Raw genomic sequence first — 10699 nt, forward strand, 5'->3', positions numbered from 1 at the left:
CATGGTGATGTCAGGCTGACCGGAAGCAAGCACCAAGGCACCTTTCATAGCTAAACGACGCCGTTTCTTCAATCTCAGTGTGTCGTCAATGTTATTTTTGGCGGAAACGAGTTTAAGCACACAAAGAGTCAGATTAGCTATAGGTGACGGAGGCATGAGAGCGGTCGGTGGGGAACTTCTTATAGACGTGGACTCGTTAATATTTGAGAAACGGGTTTCACATATAGGTAAATGATATATATATATATATATATATATATATATATATATATATATATATATATATATATATATATATATATATATATATATATATATATATATATATATATATATATATATATATATATATATATATCTTCCTTAATAAATGAAGGTTTTTTGCCACTTGTCATTCTCTCATGAGATTTGACACGTGTCATTTTGTGGTAATTTTGAAATAAATATTATGCACTTGTCAATTTTTGGTTTGTTTTCATTTTTAGTTAAAGTATATAGCTATATATGTAAAGTATTAAATATCATATATATGATATTAAATTATAATAAATACATTTTTTTCTTTCTTATTTTAAAGTTGTACATTAAAAAATATTTCATTTTTGTACTTTAAGTTTAATTATTTTTTAAATCAACTCATATAATATACGGGTCTCACATCTAGTACTCTAATAAATAAAGGTTTTTTTTGACACTTGTCATATTCTCATTCAATTTGCCACATGTAATTTTATGGTAATTTTAAATTAATTTTTATTCCATTTGTCATTTTATGATTTTTCTATTTTATTAAATGTCAAATATTATTTAAATCTAATAAAAAATGCATATCAATTTCATTAACGGACTTTCCTTCTAATTTCAAAATTACTAAATTAAAGTTTCATTAATTTCCTTTATTTATTTATCTAAATTATTTGTTTAAATTTAAAAGACAAAAAAAACACTTTAATTTTTATAATTCAATTCTCACTTTTCTTATAAATTCAAGCTTCTCAAATATTTTAAATTTTATATTAATTTCTTTTAAATAAACTCATGTGATACATGGGTCTCACACCTAGTATATATATATATATATATATATATATATATATATATATATATATATATATATATATATATATATGGTATTTTAAAATTTAAATGACATTTTAAAATAAAGTGAAATGCATACCGCATACATACCCAAGACACATACAATATCCTAATCCTATATCATTTACCCTTTCGAGACACGTGTAATAGCTAAACAACAACCCAATTTCTTGCACAATTTCTATACCCCCAAATGTCATTACATTAAACATGCCAATAACCCTAAGACGATTTCATTTTCTCTGGCACAACGCATAGCATTGTTTGTTCTCCATTTTTCACTGGAAGTTCAATCTCAGTCTCCATCGATTAAAGATCAGAAGCAGGTAATTCATGGGATTGTATTTGAAACAAATTAGATTGAAGAACTTTTGTTGGTGTCGATTGCAAATCAGGAAGAAAGTTGAGAAATTGGAAGCTGTTAATAGAAATACGAAGGTAAGATTCAACACATCCCTCTATCTATTGTTCATATTTCTTCATTATTAATAGAAAATATACATATTTACATATAATAACTTACCTGTTGAATATGCAGGAATAATTTCTTTGAAGATGATAGGCAAAACACGTTCTCCTCAAAACGAAAATGAATATTGGGTGTATCTGAAATGATCAGGTACTTTGAAAGTTTTCAGCAAATATAATTGTTCAATTTTGAAAATCGAAAATGCTAAATTAGGAGATGGATCTTGATCGTATATATTCAAAATTAAATAGATTTTTTTTCATTATTTACCTTCCATACACAGAGAAACAATCACAACTGCATAAAAGAAAAATAGAATTGCTACCCTCTATTCATTTGAAAAAACCATGTCTCTCATGTATAGAGTTGACCACTTCATATTTTAGTTGTACATTTAATAGAGTAAATTGCTATGAACGAATTTAGGTGGTTTTTTAGATCTAGGATGTGAAAGTATTTCAGTCTCTTCTTTCTTTTATATATCAAATTTGAAGATGGGTCTATAACAGCATAAAAGTGTCATATAGCCATGCTGGAAATGACTGCAATTTCATGATATCAACCCTTGCAATTATGCAATTACCATACATGGTTTATTAAGTTATAAAGTTGAATATTTTGACTGTTACTTGAATTTTTAGTTCAACATCATTTATATTTTGAAGGTTTAGTTTAAGTGCTTTATTTATATTACAATTTTGTTTTATTTATGCAAGATTCTAAATTTACATAAGCCTATTCCTATGATTTACAGGTATATCATGATCAACCTAGCACCAAAGTGTGATGTCTTCAATCATCTGTCAGTTATTTTTTTTTCTATTGCGAATCGTAGCAAGATTCAAATAAGAGTAATGTCCAGTTATAGAAAAGGGTATAATTGTCCAGTTATGTTAAAAAAACTATTTGCATAAAGGGTAATGGTAGATAACACATAAACAGAAAAATAAAGTAATAAAAACATCATAAATAAGAGTAATGTCATAAATAAGAGTAGTGTCATGAGCATATGCAAAAGTATGTTACCCTATTAGGAATGTCATTATTAGGTATAAGATACCAGAAAAGGCCAGAATTGTCCAGTTCTGTTAATAAAATTTTTTTGCATATTTTTTACTTTTTATTAGTATATAACAACATATAAACAGAAAAATAAAAGAATAAAAACATTATAAATAATAATAATGTCATAAACATATTCTAAAGTAGGTTGCCCTATTAGGAATGTCACATCAATATTTGATATTGCATAACAGAAAAGGGCATAATTGTCGAGTTTTGTTTAAAAAAAATTTGCATATTTTTTATTAGTATATGGAAACAAAAGCAGTACACTTTTTGTTACCACTGCATCAATATCACTATTTGTTATGATTGAAACGTATAATAAAGATTTAGTGGTTTGAAGTTCATCCGTATAGAACATAACTCATGGGTAAATACAGTTTAAAGTTTTTTTTTTTAGAAAAAAGCAATAGACATATGACGTATACGAATACATATATGCATGACTATGCATAACATGAGGAGAAGGAGAACTGTAACAGAAAAACAATACTTGCCGTAACAGAATAAGAAGTATAGATGAGAATGAATTACCAGATTCGCAAAGAAAAAGATGTAAAGAGGAACTAAAGTTTGAAAGACGCAAATGTTAGAAATATTTTTAGATGACAGATTTATATAAATGATGAAAGTGCAAAGATTATTTCATTCCCTATTATAATGCAGATATAATGGGTAAAAGATAAATAAATTCAAAAAGATTGCTTAGAATATGGTAACATAGTTGCTAATTAGTAGGAGACTCCCAAATTATCGTTTTCTATGCTTTTGATTTGATCAAAACGTTTTCTATGTATTTGATTTTCGTTATTAATGCAGTGGGCGGGAAAAGATTTCTGAGGAGATTTGAGAAAATTACACGTGGATTGAAGGAGTTTATAAGAGGGACATGTGGCACCGTAGAAAGGCTTTTATTAGGAAGAGAGATTTAGTAAACATAAATAAAGTCCAATTTGACTTTACGTGAAAATGAAATACGTCTTTAAACTCGATGAAACCTAAATACGATATGTATAAGGGATAATGTTATAAAAAACCTTAAGTTTTGCAGAAAATTTCGGTTTTACCCTTCGGCAGATTTTTTATTCGTTTATACCGCAAACTTGTCATTTTTTTGTCAGTTTTGCCTTTGTTACCTGCAATAGTAGGTTTCTAGGTTACTATGAATTATTTTTTGCGAAAAAACCCTTAAGTTTACAAATATTTTGCAAAAAAACCCTTAAGATTATAAACATATAAAATATAAATATGTATTCAAAATTTTATAAAACTAAATAGTTTTCTACTGAAACATAATTTTAGCTTTATGTACTGTAAATTTTATATTTGTTCGATATAAATTTTTTATATTTAAATTTTAAAAAAGTTACTTAGTTTTATCAAAATTTAAATATATTTATTAATTAATACTTAAAATTTTCAAAGCAACATTAAAAAACGTCTGTTAGCTAATAATAATATGACATTAGTTACATTCAATTAATTTTTTTAAAAGAAAAATAAAAATATTTTATATGTTTAGAAGGTTTGTATTTCAGAAATAATAAACTATCATATTTTTTATAAAAATAAATATACTTATATAATAAACTAGACAAATATATTTATATTTTATATGTTTAAAATGTTTATATTTATTTTTGATGTTTAAAATGTTTATGATATTTTTATAAAAAAAAAAAATGATAATATTATTATGTATTTAAACATATAAAAAATATGATATGTTAGCTTTTAAATATATAAAATATTTTTATTTACCTTTAAAAAAAATTAATTGAATGTACTTGATACCATATTATTCATATTAACTATTTTAGCATAATTAATTATTAACTAACAAATGTTTTTGTATTTTGTTTTGAAAAGTTGAAGTATTAATTAAGAAATATATTCAAATTTTGTTAAAACTATGTAACTTTTTTAAAATGTAAATATAAAAAGTTTATATCAAACAAATATAAAAGTTACCATATGTAAAGCTAAAAATATGTTTCAGTAGAAAACTATTTAGTTTTATCAAATTTTGAATATATATTTATATTTTATATATTTATAATCTTAAGGGTTTTTTTGCAAAAAATTTGTAAACTTAAGGGTTTTTTCGCAAAAAAATAATTCATAATAACCTGAAAACCTGCTATTGCAGGTAACAAGGGCAAAACCAACAAAAAAATGACAAATTTGCGGTATAAACGAACCAAAAATCTGTCGAAAGATAAAACCAACATTTTCTGCCAAACTTAAGGCTTTTTATGACATTATCCCTATGTATAATGTAAATGTTGTGCTATTAACAATTTAGGATCCATTGAATATATGCATCACATAACTATTAAGTAATTAAATAACTGATTCTTTAATTTTAGACAATATTTCACTTGGTCCCTGTGGTTTACAGAATATTGCATTTTGAGGTTTCCTAGCAAAAAGTCACGCGACTGGTTGTAACGGCCCCATTTTCAAGGCCAAAAATTTCATTTTTGAATTAATATATTTAATAAACATTTTACCAAACACATTGTCGATAAAACATTACATTACAAAATCATAATGTTGTGTCTCAAGCCATAACATCAAAAGTAATGAAAATCAGAGTACAGTCCCAGAAACTCAATGCGGAAACCACGTGTGTGTGATGCGTCGCTACACCACCGGCTCCTTCCCCTTCGACGAAGAGGTACCTGAAACCAAAACCAAAACTGTAAGCACAAAGCTTAGTGAGTCCCCCCATCATACCACTTACCATACAATATCGTCGGTATCTTTCAACCGGTAATCATTATCGGTATCTTTCAACCGGTAACCATCATCGGTATCTTTCAACCGGTAATCATTATCGGTATCTTTCAACCGGTAACCATCATCGGTATCTTTCAACTGGTAACTGGGGACTATTTCACCCCTACCACTAGCATGCAACAGCAAATATAAGCATACAATCAGTCATATCCGGGTACTGACCTACCCCTAGGTCCTAAGGACCACTATCAGGGAAACTAATCCCCACTACACACATAACATGTCATATAGTTAAATCGCATGACCAAAACACATAACCAAACCAAGATAATTATCACAAAGACAATCATTTTCTAAATAACCCTTTTTGGTGGGTCGGCATTGTGGCCTTAGACCCACCCCTACTGGAATGTAACTCACCTCAATTTCGTGCAGTGTTTGAATTATCTTCGGCGCACAAATCGACTCCTTTCGACTCCTCGATCCCTACACGACTACATTCAAGTCAACACAGCACGTGCAACCCTAAACAGGGTTAGCCCAAGTCCAATCAAAGTCAACTACAAGTTGACCCGACTCGCCGAGTTGGGTCGTCAACTCACCGAGTCCCTCACCCTTTACTCGTCTTTATCCACGAATCGACCTGCCGAGTTTGGCATCGACTCGACGAGTTCCTCTCTTGTATGAACATTGCATGAAACTTATCCGGCTCGTCGAGTTGTATGAACACTCGTCGAGTCCACCTTCATCTGGTGAACAAGTCATGTCCTCGACTCGCCGAGTTGTATGAACAACTCGTCGAGTTCATCTTCAATCTTAAGGAGATTGCCTTGGACTCGCCGAGTCCGTTCTAGTACTCATCGAGTCCCATGAACTCCAGGTCTAAAATTAAGTCTAATGCGTTGGGTCACTCTTTCTGTCCGGTTACAACCCTTCTAGCACTCAACTGATTTCTTTTGACCCTCAACAGATATGGGACTCAGAGCCTTGGACTCGTCGAGTCCCATGGACGGACTCGCCGAGTCGGTCACGTCCACACTCGAAATCCTCGATTTCAGATGTACAACCTTTGAACAAAAGATAGATCCAAGCTTCTACAATCGATCTAGCACATAAAGTTACAAACTTTACGTGCTTGCATGGGACTTTGAGCTCAAAAAGACATAAAACAAGCTCTTATGATGCATGGGACCTTTCATGGATGCAAAAGCAGTCCCTAACTACCTTGTGACCCTCTTAATGACGTGATTCAGAATCTCCAACTCCCAAACATGTTTGCAACCATGGTTGGCCATAAAAAATGGCTTATAAAAGCCCTAAATCTCCCCAAAAATGGATCTAACAAATGAAAGAGCAAGGTTACAACTTTTTACCTTCAATGAATTGTAGAAGGTGCACAAACTCGGGTTCCCTTGGTCTTTACTTGCTTCCTCAAGCTTTTCTCCTTCCTTCCTAAGACCACAAGCACCAAAATCCACCAACAAGGCTTAGATTGCTTCAATAACGGCTAGGGTTTCAATGAGAGGTGTTATGGGAGCATAAGAGACGTTGTGGCCGACATAACATTGCTTAAATAGGGTGTAAACCCTCGGATTAGGGTTTTTGTCCAGACAGAGTCTACTTGTCGAGTCTGGGACCCGACTCGTTGAGTCCATTGCTTATATCCCGCGTCCCCTCCCGCTTCTACTCGGCGAGTTGGTCCTTCAACTCGTCGAGTCCAAGGCCAAAATGCAAGATATTTAAATAATTAAATAAAAAGAAATAGATACCAAGAACCAGGTGCTACAAATCTCCCCCACTTATTTTAGACTTCGTCCTCGAAATCTGCCGCTCGTTCCTGAAACAGATCTGGGTAATGCTTCATCATCTCGTCCACCGGCTCCCAAGTCCATTCTGATCCCTTCCAGCGCTGCCATTGCACCTTTATGAGCTCCACCCTCTTGTTCCTCAAACCCTTCGACTTCCAGTCGAGGATTGCCACAAGTCGCTCGATGTAATTCAGACTGCCATCAACCTGAATGTCTTCCAAGGGCACCACTACCGAGTCGTCCACCAGGCACTTTCGCTGCTGAGAAACATGGAAAGTGTTGTGGATATGACTGAGTTCGGCTGGCAGATCCAGCCTATACGCCAACCTGCCCACCCGGGCTATAACCCTTAATGGTCCAATGTACCTCGGGCCCAATTTGCCCCGTTTGAATCGGATAACGCCCTTCCATGGCGACACCTTCAGGAGAACCATATCCCCGACCTGGAACTCCAGGTCTGATCGGCGCTTATCGGCATAGCTTTTCTGCCGACCCTGAGTAGTCTGACGCCTGCTCCTAACCTGCTGAATCCTTTATATCTTCTTGAGCACTACATCGGTGCTCCCCATGACCCTCTGGCCAACCTCGCCCCAGCATATTGGGGTCCTACACTTCCTCCCGTATAACATCTCAAAGGGAGGACAATCGATACTCGCGTGGTAGTTGTTGTTGTAGGATAACTCAGCTAACGGAAGGTAAGTATCCCAACTACCTCCAAAATCTAACACACATGCCCGCAGCATATCCTCCAGAGTCTGGATGGTCCGCTTGCTCTGGCCATCCGTCTGCGGGTGAAAGGCGGTGCTGAAATGTAGACGAGTGCCCAACTCGTTGTGGAATTTCTTCCAAAACCTGGAAGTGAACCGAACATCTCTGTCTGAAATCACCGACACTGGCACCTCGTGTCGTACCACCACCTCCCTGATATAGATGTCGGCCAGCTTTTCGGCCGAATACTCTCCTGAATCGGAATAAAGTGAGCGTTCTTGGTCAATCGATATACGATGACCCAAATCGAATCCACCCCTCACGCGGTCCAGGGAAGCTTTGTGATAAAATCCATCCTAATGTCTTCCCACTTCCACAGCGGGATATCCAACGGATGCATCTTGCCATGAGGTCTCTGATGTTCGGCCTTGACCTTCCTGCAGGTTAAGCACCGCTCCACGTACCATGCCACATCCCACTTCATGCAGGGCCACCAATAGTCCAGAAGAAGATCCCTATACATCTTCGTCGCCCCGAGATAAATGGAGAATCGAGATTGGTGCGCCTCCTCCATTAGAACCTAGCGCACACTCCTAAGGTACGACACCTATACCCTACGGTGTAGTGTCAATAATCCTTGGCTGTCATAGTCGAAGGAGGAAACCTGTCCCACAATCCTCTCGCTCTTCCGATGTTCCTCCTTCATGGCCTCCTGCTGGGCCTCCCGAATCCGCTCCAAAAGCGGAGTCACCACTGTCATCCTCAGACAGATATCCCTGATTGGCGCTGTCGGCTACCACATTGGCCTTTCCCGGGTGGTAGAGGATCTTACAGTCATAATCCTTTACCACATCAAGCCACCGACGCTGCCTCATATTCAGATTTGGCTGGTCCATGAGATACCTCAGACTCTTGTGGTCCGTGTAAATCGTACAACGAACCCCATAGAGGTAATGAAGCCAAATCTTGAGGGCGAACACAACATCCCCCAGCTCCAAATCGTGCGTCGGGTAATTTGCCTCGTGAGGCTTTAGCTGCCTCAAAGCGTAAGCAATGACATCCCCTTTTTGCATCAATACTGCACCCAACCCCGAGATGGACGCATCACAGTACACGATGAAATCCTCCATGCCCTCTGGCTGGGCTAAGATTGGAGCCTCGCACAATCTCCGTCTCAGTGTCTCGAACGCAGTCTGCTGCTCAGGCCCCCAACAAAAGACCACGACCTTCCTCGTTAGCCTGGTCAAGGGTATGGTTATCTTGGAGAAATCCTGGATGAATCTCCGATAGTAGCCGGCTAATCCTAGGAAACTCTGAATCTCATATGGAGACCTCGGAACCTCTCATCTCATCATTGCCTCCACCTTGGCTGGGTCTACCGAAATCCTATTCTGGTTGACAAGGTGCCCAAGAAATTGCACATCGCGCAACCAGAACTCACACTTGGAGAACTTAGCATACATGCTCTCCTTTCTCAAAGTCTCAAGAACCTCTCGCAGGTGCTCCTCGTGTTCCTCCTGCGTCTTGGAATAAACCAAGATATCATCAATAAACACTATCACCGACTGGTCTAACATCAGTCTACACACGCAGTTCATGAGGTCCATGAACGCGGCAAGAGCATTGGTGAGCCTGAAGGGAATCACCACAAACTCATAATGGCCATAGCGCGTCCGGAACGTAGTCTTCTGTACATCCTTCTCTTTGACCCTCATCTGGTGGTATCCTGAACGCAGATCAATCTTGGAGAACCAAGATGCTCCTTGTAGCTGGTCAAAGAGATCATCGATCCGCAGGAGTAGGTAACGGTTTTTCACCGTTACCTTATTCAGCTCCCGATAATCTATACACATCCGATGCGACCCATCCTTCTTCTTCAAAAACAGAATTGGGGCTCCCCAGGGTGAACTGCTTGGTCTTATGAACCCCTTGTGTAACAACTCCTGCAGCTATGTAGACAACTCATGCATCTCAAGAGGAGCCAACCGATACTGTGCCTTGGCTATCGGAGCTGCACCAGGGACTAGGTCGATCCTGAACTCCACCTGCCTCTCCAGAAGTATCCCGGGCAACTCCTCGGCGAATACGTCTGTCAACTCTCGCGCCACAGGCACATCGCCCATCGTCGCCCTTCCCGCCTCTCGGGTGTCCATAACAAAGGCGACATAACATGCGCAACTCTGCTGGAGGTAGCGCCTAGCCCTCGCTGCCAAACATAAGGCTGGTCCTCGCTATGGCCTTTCGCCCTGAACCACCATCTCTCCCTCACTAGTGGTACTAATCCGCACTGACTGCTGCGCGCAGTCGATCACTGACCCATTGGAGCTCAGCCAATCCATATAGATAATAACCTTGTTCCCCCGCAAAGGTATGGGAACCAAGTCCACCAGGTAACGTTCCTTGAACAGCCTCAAAACACAATCCTGGTAGACTTCTGACGCTCGTACCGACCGGTCGTCCGCAATCTCGACCTCTAGTGGGCAATCCAACATGCCCGAAGAATCCGGAAACTTCTTGCTAAGCGCAAGAGAGACAAATGATCGGGTGGAACCCGAATAAAACAAGACCTGAACTAGGATACCATTCACATGGAACGATCCTAAGCAAAGCACATAATATATCAAAATCACAGCGACATAACATAAAACATAAAGATAAGAAATCATACCCGTCACCACATCGGGTGCAGCGTGTGCATCCTCGGCTGTCAGCTGAAATGCTCGGCTCCGAACCACTGGAGCCTCCAACTTGGCCTTCCAGCCATCCACAACCCGTGCTATCGCTGGAGTCGGTGCCACTGCTAGTGCTG

At 37.4% G+C, this 10699-nt stretch overlaps 1 long non-coding RNA gene across 2 annotated transcripts; it reads left to right on the top strand.

Moving 5' to 3' along the window:
- Positions 1 to 1233: 1233 nt before the first annotated feature.
- On the top strand, positions 1234 to 3909 carry LOC145086363 (uncharacterized). Of its 2 annotated transcripts, XR_013700413.1 has the most exons (4): positions 1234 to 1536; positions 1637 to 1717; positions 2322 to 2441; positions 3452 to 3909. It is a non-coding gene; the product is annotated as an uncharacterized LOC145086363 (long non-coding RNA). The 2 variants fall into 2 exon arrangements; XR_013700412.1 differs by lacking the exon at positions 2322 to 2441 and having other exon boundaries at positions 1242 to 1536; positions 3452 to 3858.
- Positions 3910 to 10699: the final 6790 nt, after the last annotated feature.

Source organism: Lactuca serriola, chromosome 2 (assembly GCF_051521515.1).
Source record: "Lactuca serriola cultivar US96UC23 chromosome 2, Lser_US96UC23_V15, whole genome shotgun sequence".
In the NCBI taxonomy this organism is placed as follows: Eukaryota; Viridiplantae; Streptophyta; class Magnoliopsida; order Asterales; family Asteraceae; genus Lactuca; species Lactuca serriola.